At 41.1% G+C, this 11,497-nt stretch overlaps 1 pseudogene; it reads left to right on the plus strand.

The window, feature by feature from the left end:
- Positions 1-2,132: 2,132 nt before the first annotated feature.
- LOC123837315 (ornithine decarboxylase-like) lies at positions 2,133-10,406 on the plus strand (annotated as a pseudogene).
- Positions 10,407-11,497: the final 1,091 nt, after the last annotated feature.

An 11,497-nucleotide genomic window follows, 5' to 3' on the forward strand; every position in this document is an offset into this window, starting at 1 on the left:
ACATCGGGCTCCCTGCTCGGCGGGGAGTCTGCTTCTCCCTCTGACCCTCCCCCCTCTCATGCTCTCTCTATCTCATTCTCTCTCTCAAATAAATAAATAAATAATCTTAAAAAAAAAAAAAAACCCTCAGCCTTTTTTTGTCCACATAAAGAACTTCAATCTAACTTTTCATTATCTTTCTTAGCTCCTTTATAGGTGCAGAATTACAAAGCACATCATCTAGTGAAGACCTGACTGATCTCATTCGTTATCACACTACCTCTTCCCCCATCCAAGCTAGCAAGGTACCTGAATATAATAAGTGATCAATTACTGTTGTTTAAAGAATGGATGATTATCATACAATACAAGAGGATTAGATTTCATATAAAATTGAGTTCAGTATCAGTAATATTACTTTTAATTCTATACCAAATTTATCATTTGGATGTAAAGCAGTGGTTCCTATAACTAGGGGTGTTTTTGTACACGTGTGTGTGCATGTGACACACCAAGGACATTTGGCAATTTTCGTTTTTCACAATTAGGGGAAGGTTGTTATTGGCATCTAATAAGTAGAGGCTGGGGATGCTTCTAAACACCCTAAGAACAGCCACCACACACACACAGACACAGAGCAGAAAACTATCCAGTGCAAAGTAAGCAACAGTGCAAAATTGAGGAACCCTAATATAAAGATACTGAAGTAAAGGGACCCTAGAAAGACTTCAGTCACCTTGACTTCAGTCCTGAAGGTGTGTGTCCTCTGCTTAGTGCTCAAGCTCACTGCACTGAGCCCAGAGCTACTGCCTGATGCTCCCCAGACAGCACAGGCACCCTCTTATGCCCCCAATCATCTTACAATCAGAATATGACAGATGCAACAGACTGTGTTATGAGCCCATGAGATAAGGTGCCTGCCAGACCTGCCACATCTTCTGAGGCAGTTTAGTACATTCAGAAGAGTGTGTTCTATGACAGAGCTGGGGTGGAATCCCCATGCTACCACTTTTTTAGCTAAAGAGACTTGAGCGAATCACTGAAGGTTTCTGAGTCACAGTTTCGATAAAATGGGGATAACTCCAAGATTCCAGGGAGCGTGAAAAATGAAGTTATAAAGTGCCTGGCACATAGTGCATATTTGAAAACAAAAATAAGGCAGTGTATCATTTCGTATGACTCTGATTTTAAAACATTCACACTGTTTTAGACACATTGGTACTTGTATTCACACCACAATAATGACTAGCTCTCTAAAAATGTATATAGATTATATACATTTTATACACACACTACTCACTGTAGTCGATTTTATTACCCAAAGTACTTACCACCCCTCCTCAAGGGACGATTATACATCCCACCTTACTGATGTCATAGGAAATCAAGTGGTGTGTAAGTGGAAAGGATGAAAACCACTTCCAAGGTTCTGCCATACTGTATCCTCTCTGTCACAAGGATAGGCTGTGTCTCAGAGAGACTCTGTTCTTCCCACTTAAGATTTGTAATGAAGTCAATACGAAGCCATTGTCAATCCACAAGACCTGCACTGAGAGCAAGAAATAAACTTTTGGTAAGTATCTGAGGTTTAGGGATTTTTCTTTCCCATAATGTTAATTTGGCTAGGCTGAATGGAACTGCCACCAATTACTCAATCAGAAATATAAAACTCTCTTCTAGCCTAGAAAATCCGGTACCACGTAGGTGACAGTTTACTGGGGGACTAAATGCTAAATGCTAGAAAGGACAAGATGTAAAGTCTTCTCAGCCTAGAGTGAATTGTAAGCTCCATGAATTGGAATAGAAAGAATGCCTTGGTACCGAAGACTTGACTATTAAAGCCAGAATTTGAATTGGCGTGTGACATGTCTTTCATTATTTGCTCAAAACTTTGCTCTTCCACCTTCTCCAAACTTAGCCTGGCCCTTGGCAAGTCCTTGTGAATCTTAAATGGACTTCATTTTATGGAGTGATTCAAAAAGTTGCAATGACCAAAATCAATTTACTATACAGAACCACATGTGCATAATGTGTCTGCTTCCAAATATCTGTTAATACGTAATTCTCTCAATAGCCTGATTATTAGATTTTCCTCCAAACTTCACCTATTTCTACGAGAGTTGTAATTGGTTAACAACTTCTTTTAAGGACTCATGACTGCTTCTCAGAAAATGTCACTACATGACGAGCAAGTCCACAACATGGTAAGAAAAAAATAAGTTTGTAGATGCCCTTTTTCCCTACTCTATTGAAAAAAAAAAGAAAAAATCATTTTCCTCTCTGCCAACTGATTATGCAGCCACGTTGTTTGAAAGCTTGCATAATTTACATTAGCATGCTTAAGATCTCAGGTGACTATGCCTTTGAGACCTGCATGTTAACCCCAGTGGGCCGGTTTGATATTCCTCCCAATATCTGACCCTTTTTTCCTTGTTAATTACAGGCAGACGTCCCTGGTCTGGCCCTGGATCTGCACCTGTTTCCCATCTTTGAGCAGCTGCTAATTAGGCTGAAAATAGCGGGGCTGGGCAGTGCAGGCCACACATGCCTCATCAGGCTATTGATCAGGCTGGCATACCACACGGGCAGTAATGGAGTCTGTACAACCCAATTCCAAAATAAAAGCCATTCCTGGAGTTGCATGTTTGAATCCAAGCATACTCCAGGCTCTACACCAAATATAAAACATGGGAAAAGAAGAGACACTTAAGGGCGCCTGGGTGGCTCAGATGGTTAAGCGTCTGCCTTCGGCTCAGGTCATGATCCCAGGGTCCTGGGATCGAGTCCCGCATCGGGCTCCCTGTTCCGCGGGAAGCCTGCTTCTCCCTCTGCCTCTCTCTCTCTCTCTGTCTCTCATGAATAAATAAATAAATAAAATCTTTAAAAAAAAAGAGAGAGAGAAGAGACACTTAAGTTTCAAAATAAAACTTTTCTTTGAAATGACAAGTATGACCTTAAGTACTTACTATTACTTCTCAATTGATTCTTTTATTTTGGAGTAAGAAAAAAAAAAAAAAACTTCTTTTAGGGACAAGACATGTATATTTATACGGAAATATTTAAACGGTATATTACATGGATACCTTTATATGTGGCCATATACAATTTCTGTGTATCCATATACAGTTATATGTTTGTACACTACCCAAGCAAAATCCTTATTCTGCATTCTCATTCGGCCTTGTGCATAACGCTGTTTATGTAGAGTTTTGCCCTTCGTCGTGATTTATGGTTTGGGTCACTATGAACATGTAAAACACTGATTATCAAAGGGGACACTACCGCTATCTATGGGTAGTTTTGGAAACAGGTAGGGGTGTTTTGAGATTGTCACAATGATTATGATTCCCCCAAGAACCTTCAGGCTGTCCCTCTTCCCAAAGCAAAATGAATGCACCAATTCTGATCCTCATGTCTTCCTACTATACCATCAAGAGGAAGACTTAGAGTCACCTCACTTAGAGCCCTTAGGAGAGAGAGGAGGACTTTCTTTCCAAGCGACCTCATCTAACTCCTGGATTATGTGCCCACACCTGAACTGATTGATCATTGTAGTCAGGGCTCTACTGATGGGCTCTGCTGATTGCATTATTCCAATCAGGACACATCCTTAGAGCAAGATGCGGTCTATTACCATACAATCTTACTGTCAAGAGTGAAAAAAGGGCACTTTCCCAAAGGAAATTTTTACCAAAAAAGGTTGTTTGGATGCTGACTGGCAAAACAAACAGATGTTCATTGTGAAGACTTTCCCCTAATTGGATTGATGATTGTTTATGTTTCATGTTTTAATAAAACCTTGAAAACATCAAAAAAGTACATAACTCACTCTATAAAAACAAAACACATCTCTACATTTCAAATAAAAACAAGCTCAATTTCTTTTTGCAATTTAAATGCGTATCAAATTAAAAGCATTTCTCCATGTTTGACTTCTTATTAGCAGAAGATAAATAATGGTGATTTGTGAGTTTTTTTCCTTTAAATATACAGGAATGAATTATTTTTTGTGCCATATTCCACATTTTTTGCCTATTTTTGAAATTCCCCTATAAAATCAAATCATATTGAATATTTCAGAGTACCTCTTTAGAATTTGAATGAAAATTCTTATTGCAAAGCCACATTTGGAAAAAGACAGTTGTTCTTTATAAAATGGAATAATGAACAATTTGCAACAAATACTTTGAAAAATTCATGCTTATAAAATTTATTAAGACTGGCATGTGTGGGTGGCTCAGTCGGTTGAGCGTCCAACTAGTGATTTTAGCTCATGGGTCCCAAGATCAAGCCCCACGTTGGGCTCTGCACTCAGTGGGGAATCTGCCTGGGATTCTCTCCCTCTGCCCCTTCCCCCACTGGTGCTCGAGTGTGCTGTCTCTCTCTCTCTCAAATAAATAAATAAAGCTTTAAAAAAAATTATAAAGACCTTTTTCTGTAGGGAGTAGTGGGTTTTCCAAATCTGTGGTTGAATTTCTTCTCACTATTGTTCTTCTAGTTCTTGAATTCATAATAGGTACAGAGAATATAGTAATAAATATTTGCAGTCTCTTCCAGTGGTCTCAGCTTTGTGCCATCTTCTTCACTGCCCTTAACTTCTTACTCTCTGTTTGGAAGACACGGCTCCAGATCTTGTCTCTCCAATCAGGGAAATAGCCCTATGCCTATCAGTTCACACCAAATATGTTTATGAGGAAGATGGGGAAGAGGTATCCTGTAACTTCATAGCTTTGGAGTCCCTGATGCAGCCTGGCTAAATCACCTGTTAGTCTAGCTAATGGTGCCACTATCTACTTAGTTACCATGACAGAAACTGTGTTGAGTTTCTTGTGTGCCCCCTACTTCCTCATCCCAGATATATGTTCAGTCTTCAAGTCTGGTTACTTACTTCATGTCTCTTCTGTCTCCATTTCTGCTACCGCACTTGGTACAGAGCCTCCTAATTAGTCCTCCTGCAGACAGGCTTCATTTCTAGCATTATTACTACAAAATGCCTTCCACTTTTTGTCTATAGTTAAATCTGTAAAGTACAAATTTGAGTATAATAACCCACCACGTTAATCCCTTCCAGAGCATGACAAAGCTGGAGGATAAAGCTCAACAGCCCCTGATCATTTTCAGTTCCCACCATACTGATCCCTTTCCAAGGACAAAAACATTTTAAATTGTAGCATTTTAGAACTACACACGGTTTCTCCCAGAAAGGCTCTATCTGTTATACCTTTTGGTCTTTGCTGTTTCTTCTGTCTGCAGTGCCCTCAACCTTACCATCTTATACCCCTCCTTCATTATATGATTCAAGGTGACCAAATGGGTACAGCTTTCCTTGATTCTTCCAGGCAGATTCCAGAAATTTTTCTTTGTATATTTTTGTGTTATACCAGTTATGAGATTGTGTCATACTTCCTTACTTTGCTTATCCATTTTTAAATTAAACTATACACTTGGAGGTAAATCCTGTCTTTTTTTTTCTTTCTTTTTTCTTCTTTAACATATTTTCAGAACACAGCACTATAAGTACAATGTAAAGACTTGATAAAAACTGCTGGGATGGAGCAATGGATAGAAAGCTGGATGTTGCACCAAGTACACATTTTTCTACCTAGCTTACTCTGTAAGTCAGCCCATACATATCCTCATCTCAACCACCTCACCTTGTTTTCACCTTTCTCTATCACACACAACCTCTGTACAGTCAGGAAAGCCACAATGCACCTTACTAAGAATTTATGCTACGTTACTTCATGTTACTTAGCTTTATGTTATGGCTTATGATTTCTACTTTATGCTTTGGCTTATAGTGGTCTCCCAGGCTACAGTGCCCACTGTCCCTAACTGTGCCCCCACACTGAAAATAACAATGGTATTCAAGCCCCAAACGAAGTGCTACCTCTTGTATAAAGTCATCCACCAGCCACCAAATCCTTAGTAGTGGTTTTCTTTTAGAAGTGGTCAGTCCTGAAAGAACAAATCAATGATATCAATAGTTAAACTACACAAGTAAGAGAAATCTTAGGTCAAGATTTCTTTTTATTCCTCCCGGATGCAGGTTAGTTTGTCGCAATAATATTGTCCTTCTTCTCTAATACCACTTAACTGTCTGCATGGCTCTATTGTATCATAATGACCATTTTATGTGTCTATTTCTTTCCCTTCCTGTACGAACCCTAAATTGGGAGCCCCAAGAAATCAGGAACTATGCTTCTTTATACTGACAGGTTGCTACACAATACCTAATACATAGTAAATTAATCAATTCTCTAACAAAATAAATGAATGCACTGACTCTTTATAAGGCATAATGGTCTGTTAAGCAGGAATTGTTTTGCTAATTTGTCCTAATATCACTGATACCTAGCATAGAGCCTGCCATACAGTGAGCTGAATGGATAATTGTCAAATGAATGGGAAAATTACACGTATCAGGAAGTAGCTAGCCGTAAATGTTTCCCATATTTTTGGGGCCTCAGGCCTACCACATTCAGTCAGGAAAGTAATTAACTTAATACTAATATCACTAACAGCTTCCACATATATACACAAATACATAGAGATGGTACATGAAATGGCGAGCACAGACAGGATCACCCTAGGAGAGTAACAAAGCCTGATCACGCAAACATTTCACTATTACAAATTCAACTGTGTATGCTTTGCAAAACAGAAACAGATCACAATTTAGTAAGTACAGCGACTCCACCTGCCAATCCAAAAGAAATATACCCTCCTTCAGTCTCAATCCCCATATTCCTGAGCTGTGATAGACATCTTGCCTTGTTAAAAAGGATGCTCATCTTTAAAATTATTTACGTGGCATACAGCATGGTCCTTAAGGGTAAACCACTACTCATCTGAGCCTCAGTCAGAATTAGAGCTTCAATATTGGAGGAAACGATAATATATGCTATATTGGCTTCCAGTGTGCCACCTTCTTAGGAAATTTTCATGGGTAACTGACCAAGAAGCAGTTTTTGTCTGAACGCTGCAGAATACGTTATTCTGTTGTATAGAGTAAGAAGCACAGGGCTCCAAGGACAGAACTGTGAAGTGCGTTGGGAAGGAGAAGCCATCGGAGGCAGGAAAAATAGTCAGAGGATTATGAGGAATGACTTTCAAATTCAGCAGAGATCTAGTGAGTATATAAGATCACCCAATCTTATTCAAAGCAAAGTTCTGATTAGCCTTGTTAATGGTAGTAGAAGTAAAACCACAGAGTATCTTTGTTCTTCAATAATGGAAACATGAGGGCGCCTGGGTGGCTCAGTTGGTTAGGCGACTGCCTTCGGCTCAGGTCATGATCCTGGAGTCCCGGGATCGAGTCCCGCATCGGGCTCCCTGCTCGGCGGGGAGTCTGCTTCTCCCTCTGACCCTCCCCCTCTCATGCTCTCTGTCTCAATAAATAAAATCTTTAAAAAAAAAAAAAATTCTGTGCAGTCATGCCTGGAGCCTAGAAAATGAGTTAGGATTGCTAAAAAGTTAAGCCCAGATCAAACCAGGAGGCAACATCCTTATAAAGAATTTTTCCAGCCATTAGAAGAACTCTTGGATATCCTGGACTCACAGGAAAAAAGGAAACAAGAAAAAAAAAGTGAAGGAGAAAGTTTAACTCAAACAGTGTTGCTTTCTTACCCTCAGTCTTGAGGAAATTGGTGCCTAAGCTGAAAGTGCCCTGAAGGCGGCTTTAACTTACCTGACCAGTCCTCACCCCAGGGACTGCCTCAGGTCCTGCTGACCTAGGCAACCATTTGAGAGTCAACCTTCCATGCAACTCAAATGTTCTTGAAGAAGCCCTCCTGTGTATTAAAGTGGATAGCGTTGTTTTCCTCTCTCTCAGCTTGCTTTTCTCTCACAGTTGTTTGTTCTTTAATGGCTATGACTCAGTTTGTGCTGCTGACAAATGTAGCTCCTTGAGAGGGTGAATTAAGGCAAGACTGTGGTACTTGGTATTTCCCTCCTGGGGCAGGAACAGGTGCCTCTCTGTCTGTCATTTGCATGGTGATACTTTGCAAGACTCCAGCTTTCTAAGTTGTCAAATTGACCCTGTATGTTCACTGAAATCAGAATTCCAATTAATAGCACAGTTGTTATTTTTTTCAAGAGCCAATACGATTGAGGATGTTGGGGTCAGTTTGGTTGGCTGGTTAGCAGAGAAGTAGAATGGAAGGGGAACGGGGAAAAAGGATTCAGAGAAGAGAATTTGCCTGGGAGAATCTGTTTTAGAAACTCCAACCCCTGAAATGTAGACTGACCCCCTTGCACATTTCCACAACACTAAGCACTCTGCCATGAATTATTTCTATAATACTTATTGGAAGAAAAGGCAACATTTATATGTCTAACACAGTAATAGGCATTCTTGGGGGAGGGAGCTGTAAGAATCCAAAAACATGATATAAGGACCACAAAATCTTTAAAATGTAGACATTATATAAAAGGTAAATTCCATGGGCGCCTGGGTGGCTCAGTTGGTTAAACGGCTGCCTTCGGCTCAGGTCATGATCCTGGAGTCCCAGGATCGAGTCCCGCATCGGGCTCCCTGCTCAGCGGGGAGTCTGCTTCTCCCTCTCCCACTCCCCGTTTGTGTTCCCTTTCTCGCTGTGTCTTTCTCTGTCAAATAAATAAATAAAATCTTTAAAAAAAAAAAAAAAAGGTAAATTCCATGATGCAATCCACTTCAGTTTAGCTGGAAAAACAACACAGCCTACTAGAACAGCTAGGGTTCATTTCCTGTGTGCATCAGTTATCTTGTCCCTGTTCTGAGGGAACAACAGGTCAGTGCCCCCCGGCCTCTGAACCAGAACTCCCGGAGCCACCTGGGGCCGGTGGTCCCCAGAGCAGGGAGCGGGGTGGCAGGGGGGCGGCTGACCAGGGCAGTGGTGCAGCAGGCCGGCCTGTGCACTCTCCATGGGGCTTGCCCGCGGTGCCCCGTGGGCTCTAAGACAGCAAATTCTGTATTCATCAGAATATCTCCACTGCAGCCCCCAGGGCACACGGATCTTCAGTGGGACTTGGAATTCCCGGGAATTGCCTTTGTGAAATGCTGGCCAAAATTTCTCTGAATTCCATCTCTTAGTTTTCCATGGGAACATCAAGAAACCATGAACAACTTTAGTTAATACAGAGTTTGACTGCCATTTCCTCCTTGAAGGCTTTACTGCCAAGCACAGTCTGGACCAAAAAAATTAATGAAGTTTCATCTTCTGATGATAAGGATGCCTTCTGTGTTGTAGACCTGGGAGACATTCTAAAGAAACATCTGAGATGGTTAAAAGCTCTTCCTCAGGTCACCCCCTTTGATGTAGTCGAATGCAATGATAACAGAACCACAGTGAAGAACCTAGCTGCCATTGGGACAGGATTTGACTTTACCAGCAAGACTGAAACACCATGGGCACTGAGTCTCCGGGTGCATCCAGAGACGATTATCTATGCAAATCCAAACAGGTGTCTCAGATTAAGTACGCTGTTGATAATGCAGTCCAGATGATAACTTTTGATTGTGAAGTTCGACTGATCAAAGTTGCCAGGGCACACCCAAGGCGAACTTGATTTTGCAGATCACCACTAATGATTTCAAAGCAGTCTGCCGCCTCAGTGTTGAATTTGGTCCACACTCAAAACCAGCAGTCTTCTTTTGGCGCAAAAGAGCTACATCCTGATGTCATCAGTGTCAGCTCCCACGTAGGAAGTGGCTATACTGAGACCTTCAGGCACAGCATCTCTGATACTGGCTGTATCTTTGACATGGGAGCTGAGGTTGGCTTCAGCATAGTATCTGCTTGATATAAATGGTGGCTTTCTTGGATCTGAAGATGTAAAGCTTAAAGTTGAAGAGATCACCAGTGTTACTAACCCAGCACCGGACAAGTGTTTTCCAGCAAGCTCGGGAGTGAGAATCATAGCTGAGCCCAGCAGATAACTCCAAGCTTTCACGCTTGCAGTTAATATCATTGCCAAAAAAAATCGTACTAAAGGAATAGACAGGCTCTAATGATGAAGATGAGTCTAGTGAACAAACCTTTAGGTTTTACGTGAATGATGGGGTATATGGATCATTCAATTGCATCATTTATGATCATGCACACATGAAGCCCCTCATGCAGAAGAGACCCAAACCAGATTAGAAGTATTACTCAACCAGCATATGGGAACCAACATGTGACTGCCTTAATTGCACTGTTGAGCACTGTGACTTGCTCAAGATGCATGTGGGCAATTGGACGCTCTTTGGAAACATGGGTGCTTACACTGTTGCCACTGCTTCTACTTTCAAAGGGTTCCAGAGGCCGACGATCTCCTATGTGACGTTGGGACCAACATGGCAGCTGATGCAGCAGATCCAGACCCACGACTTCCTGCTGGAAGGAGAGGAGCAGGACGTCAGCACTCTGCCTGTGTCCTGTGTTCCCACTGAGAGAGCAGGATGAAGTGGGATGAAGTGTCCCCTGCTGCCTGTGCTTCAGCTATCATCATCGTGTGATACCCGTTAACTTCGAGTTTAGCTTGAATTATGGGATTTGGGGGGGGACCGTTTAACTTAAGTACTGCTAGTTTTTTTTGAACTGTCTTTGTAAGTGGGGTTGGCAGATGCAGCAATATGGAACACTAGGAGATGGGGCCATTTATCTGTGTTCCTATGGGAACTATTTGAATATTTGTTTTATATGGATTTTTATTCACTTTTCAAACATGCTACCAGAGTGCCACTCAGCTGCTGAGGGAACATTTGTAGCTTGTACATTGGCAGAATGGGCCACGAGCTTAGTGTTTTGACCTGTTTTTAAAAATAAAGTATCTTGAGGGTGCCTGGGTGGCTCAGATGGTTAAGCGTCTGCCTTCAGCTCAGGTCATGATCCCAGGGTCCTGGGATCGTGTCCCGCATCAGGCTCCCTGTTCCTTGGGAGCCTGCTTCTCCTTTTGCCTCTCTCTCTCTCTCTGTCTCTCATAAATAAATAAATAAATCTTAAAAAAATAAATAAAATGAAGTATCTTGAAATAAAAAAAAAACTTAGAACAGCACATATATATTCATGTACTTTTGCCTGTAAGTGTGAGATAAATACAAACTTATCTTCTGCTAAAAAAGAAAACAAGCAAAATATATTTCCAAATGAGTGAGTGCAGAGTGAGGTCTTTCACTATACATCAGGTGACCACATGCCCTAGTGAGCCTGGGACTGCCTCAACTTACTCTTGTTCCCCAGCATAATTATACATAGAGCTCCTCTCACCCTCTATAAGGTATTGTAGTTTGGACAATAAATTACTTGCTGGTCCTATAAAATAAGCCATGTTTGAATGACTGTAGAGAGGGAGGAGGAGTTAAGATGGCAGAAGAGTAGGGGGACCCTAAGTTTGTCTCGTCCCTCAAATACAACTAGATAGTTATTAAATCATTCTATATGACTGTAGACATCAAAACTTCCCAAATAAAAGTACAATTTGGGCTCATTATCTTTAATCTTATATAGTTTCTGTGAAAGTTAAAATTCAATAAGGTCCAACTATATCCTCTATC

This window comes from Mirounga angustirostris, unplaced genomic scaffold (genome assembly GCF_029215605.1).
Source record: "Mirounga angustirostris isolate CCGP_5_RB_7025 unplaced genomic scaffold, mMirAng1.0.hap1 SCAF_8, whole genome shotgun sequence".
NCBI classification, from domain to species: domain Eukaryota; kingdom Metazoa; phylum Chordata; class Mammalia; order Carnivora; family Phocidae; genus Mirounga; species Mirounga angustirostris.